Source organism: Capricornis sumatraensis, chromosome 14, assembly GCF_032405125.1.
Source record: "Capricornis sumatraensis isolate serow.1 chromosome 14, serow.2, whole genome shotgun sequence".
Lineage (NCBI taxonomy): Eukaryota > Metazoa > Chordata > Mammalia > Artiodactyla > Bovidae > Capricornis > Capricornis sumatraensis.
The window spans coordinates 43,640,992-43,645,893 of record NC_091082.1 but is presented as its reverse complement, the minus strand read 5'-3'; positions in this window follow the sequence as shown (position 1 = coordinate 43,645,893).

Here is a 4,902-nt window from a genome sequence, read left to right as displayed (position 1 = left end):
GATTCAGGGATTGAATCCGTGTCTTCTGCTTAGCAGGCAGATTCTTTACCATTGAGCCTCCTAGGAAGCTCAAAATGACGATAGCACTACTGAATATTGTAACGTGCTTATACTATGCTAGGATAGGTTGCTTTGGATGGGGCTTAGATCATGCAAATTTAGGCATTTATAAAGAGAACAACAGTGTCAGTAATAGGACAGTTTTTGTTCATCTTTATCATTGACTTAATGCACAGAAGTGATTAAAACCTTCCATATGAGGTTTGTCTTAGAGAGCTGTTCACACAGGTTTAAAATAGAATTTTTAATTTTTCTACCTCAAAACCTCCCTTCCCTAAGTCTTTCCCATGTCTGTAATTGTGTCACCATCTACTTATGTGCTCAGGCCAACCCATACTCACCCAAGATTCTTCTTTATCCTCCCCTCCCACCTCTACATCCAATCCAGCAGGCAGTCCTATTGGCTTCACATCTGAAATATTTTCTGAATCCAACCACTTAGTGCACAATCTCCTAGTCCAAAGATCACCAACTTTTTCTGTAAGGGCCAGATTAGGTCCTTGGGCCATAGTTTGATGACCCCATTCTATCCTGTCTTTGTCATTTTCATCCTCTCATTGCTGGTGCTAAGTCGCTTCAGTCGTGTCCGACTCTGTGCGACCCCATAGACGGCAGCCCACGAGGCTCCTCTGTCCCTGGGGCTCTCCAGGCAAGAATACGGGAGTGGTTGCCATTTCCTTCTCCAATCCTCTTATTTGTATTCCCTTTTAAAGCAACCTCCTTGATTCTAATTTTACTGCCCCTTGACCCATTTTCACAGTAGCTAGTCATCATTTTGAAATAAAAATCAAACTATCTTGCTTAAAATTCTACAATGCCTTCCTGTTGTAATTAGAACAAGGCAAAGCTCTGGCCTTCAAATTACTCCATGATTCAGCCCCTGCCTTCTGCCCATTATCCCTTTGCTAAGCATGTTCTGCTTATACTGTCCATTTTTCTGTTCTTTGAACTCTCCAAGCCTGAAAAGGCTTAACTCAGACCCTAGTCCTTGCAGCTCCCTCTACTTGAAATAGCCTTCTCTGGACTGATTTCTTTTTCTCATTTATACCAACTATCCTAAAAAAAAAATCTTTTCTTTCAATAAAATTACTTGAAAAAAAAAAGTCTCTTCTGGACTTCCCTGGTGGTGCAGTGGATAGGAATCCACCTGACAATGCAGGGGACATGGGTTTGATCCCTTGTCCAGGAAGATTCCACATGTTTCAGAGCAGCTAAGCCAGGATGCCACAACTACTGATCCTGTGCTCTAGAGCCTGGGAATGACAACTACCAAACCTGCGTGCTGCAGCTGCTTAAGCCCATGAGCCTAGAGCTTGTTGTCCACAAGAGAAGCCACCTCAATGAGAAGCCCAAGCACCTCAGTGAAGAGGAACTCCCTGCTTGCCAAAACTAGAGATGGATTGCACACTGCAACAAAGACTCAGCACAGCCCAAAAATGTCTTTTCTGATCTACCTGACAAACACTCCTTTGTATGTCATCCTTTCTAATCATGCTATAGCCAATTTTCTGGTTAGTTTCTTCTTCATTGCAGACTGATCTGAAATCATTCCATTTACCTATTTATTTACATATTAAAGTCTCCTCCTTGTCCATAAACTTTGTGAAGGAAAGGATTTTGTCTCTTTCCTTTGTATCTGTAATCCCTATAATAGACCTGGCAGATAGCAGGCACTCAAAAAATATTTGTTGAATGAATGGAAGAATGAGTAAATGCATGAATGATCAATATTAAATGGTTTGGAGATGAAATTCAATGCCAAAGTCATCTCTCTGTCTTATTATTCATCCATTCTCTCATTTTCAACAACTATTTGATACCTTTTTAAAAGTTTATGGACCTACCTTGGATACTGTGAAGTTTTAATCAGGAAAATAATCCATGCTGATAGCTTAGCTGTCTAATTAATGCTTTTCTTCCCAGTATCATGATTATCATACCTTAACTCAGGGAGTGATGCTGACTTAGACAAGGTCAAACACTGGGGACAATGGAATAAAAGCACCATAGTTTTGTTGGTCCCATGGATCTTTGAAAGAAATTCAAAAATCAAAAGACTATGATGCCAGGATGACAGGGTCTAGAGCCGGAAGACCTGAGGTTAAGCTCTGTCCTGCTGTTCACTGGTTATAAGGCCATAAGCCAAGGACTGAATCTCTCTCACACTCCATTTCATTATTTACAAACTGAGCTAAAGGTGAGATGACTCCACAGATGTATTGTAAGGGCTAATTCAGTTCTATACCTAAAAGGGCTCTGTAAGTTAAAAACTGCTGTCAAATCTTCAGTTCAGTCACTCAGTCATGTCCGACTAGCTGCGACCCCATGGACTGCAGCATGCCAGGCTTCCCTGTCCATCACAGACTCCCTTCAAGAAGATTTGATTTTGAATGGGACAAGGGCATATTTGGAGGGAAAGATCTGAGCCATGGGTTGGGGTGGGAACTTCCAACTTCCAAAGTATGGAACTGGAGTCTAAAAGATTAGAGAGGAAATGGAGTTGTTTCTCAGGTCTCCCCAGGGTTGTGGCTTTTACAAGTGATTTCCCCCTTACCCAGAACAATGAGCTCCAGCACAGCCACCAAATGCAATATTTACTAATTTACACATATCTCTGGAGCCAGAGAAAGGGCTTATGAAATCCAGGTCCCACGTAGGCATGCTGTGCTGTGCTGTCCTTAGTCATTCAGTAGTGTCCAGCTCTTTGTGACCCCATATACTGTAGCCTGCCAGGCTTCTCTGTCTAGGGGGATTCTCCAGGCAAGAATACTGGAGTGAGTTGCCGTGCCGTCCTCCAGAGGACTTTCCCAAACCAGGACTCCCTCTTTGCAGGCATATTCTTTACCATCCAAGCCCAAGAATACTGGAGATGGTAGCCTATCCTTTCTCTAGGGGACCTGCTATCTAAATATGTGCCAAGTGAGGCATATGCATTGCATGGGAAATTAGAGATTGCACCAGACCTGGCATTCCAGATTTGTTCAAAGAGTTAACTTTAGTTCAGCTGAAGGCTGCTAATGAGTGGTAGAATTCATTTCTGACTGAAAGGAATCTTTCTTTTTGTTTTTACGTGCTCTTCCAAAAAGAGCCTAATTGTTCCTTCTGATTAATTTCTAACTATATATACTTAGTAGAATTGAAAACAGGCAGGTGCACCTCGTAAGGAGATATCAAATGAGCTACATCCTAAAATACACTCTTTTTTCAAAGACAAAGTAGAGTTGTCTAAGCCAACCTCACCCGAGTCCATACTAAGGTAAAGAAAACAATAAAATCTGGATTGGCCTCAAAGGTCCATAAAGCGTTGTCACTCCTCGTGATGGGTCAGTGGGCCCCCTCCCATAACTCTGAGGGTGGGATCTTGCTTAGTTTTATTTACCAGGAAACCTGAAGCATGGTAAAACAGCACAGCTACTCTTCAAGAACCAAAGCCCTTAAAGAATTTTTGGTCCTGGGTTAGAGATGAGGAGTGTCTGGTCTGAGCTAAGTGAACAGCTTACTCAATAGTTTTGATCCTTGAGTTCTCAGAAACATATCACAGATTGCTCCAAGCTAGGGGCAAAATTGCTTCTAGGAAGACATTTGTATGCCTAGACCAGTGCTCTCAGGTGAAGTCCATGTAATAAATATCTCCCCAAAATACCTCCAACAGGTGAGCCCCTCTGATTATATATCAATAAGGCTAATAAAAGAAGGGGGCTCCCCAGGTGGTTCAGTGGGTTAAGAATCCACCCTCAATGCATGAGACACAGGAAATGCAGGTTCAGTTCCTGGGTCAGGAAGATCCTCTTGGAGGAGGGCATGGCAACACACTCCAGCATTCCTGCCTAGAAAATGTGGTGGATAGAGGAGCCTGGCAGGCTACAGTCCATAAGGTCTCAAAGAGTCTGAAGTGACTGAGCACACAGGCAGACAAGAAAAGAAGTGTTGAATAATCATCTCAGTGCCTGCCTCAGATCTACTTGTGAGGAGGGCCCTGGATGATGGTTTTTGAAGCATTCATTTTTTTAAGTACCTTGATGAGAAACTGAGACGAGAACTACTTAGAAGGAGTGGTGCTCTTTTCATTATATACAATCCCTGTTTTCAAGATGAAATAAACCCCTAAAATCAGAGAGTATGAATCTGTTTTATGGTCGGTGTCTACGAAACAGGTGAAACTCATGTCCTGCACAGACCTCTGGGCCCTAGGCTGGCAGCCTCCATGTCCTGACCTGGCCCTTCCCTCTGTTAGGATCAGAGTTGGCTGAGGTGCTCTGCTATCTATCTTCAAGGCATTGACAGGCACTGCTGTTGTCTGTTGTTGTTTAGTTGCTAAGCTGTGTCTGACTCTTTTCTAACCTCAAGGACTGTAAATCATCATGCTCCTCCGTCCATGGAATTTTCCAGGCAAGAATACTGGAGTGGGTTGCCATTTTCTTCTCCAGGGGATCTTCCCAATCAAGGGATTGAACTCATGTCTCCTATGACTCTGGCATTCGCAGGTGGATTCTCTACCACTGAGCCACCCGGGAAGCCGATACAGACATCTTAATCTTAATTTTCTCTTGAATCTTTAAAATACTGTTTCGGATACGATCCCGAGGTAGAAGTAGGCAGGCGAGCAGCAACAAAGAACTTATTCTATTCATGTGGGACTAATTCATATTCATGATAGCAGAATTCAAACAATGCAAAGTCAGTCTCCCTCATGCCCCAGGCCCTAGGTTGTCCATCTTTTTCCCACTAAGAAAACCAATATTACCAGTTTGTGTGTGTGTGTGTGTGTGTGTACTCTACAAGAGAGAGCTTATGTATATAAAAGCATCCTTTAAAAGTAAAAGCAATACTATATAATATACA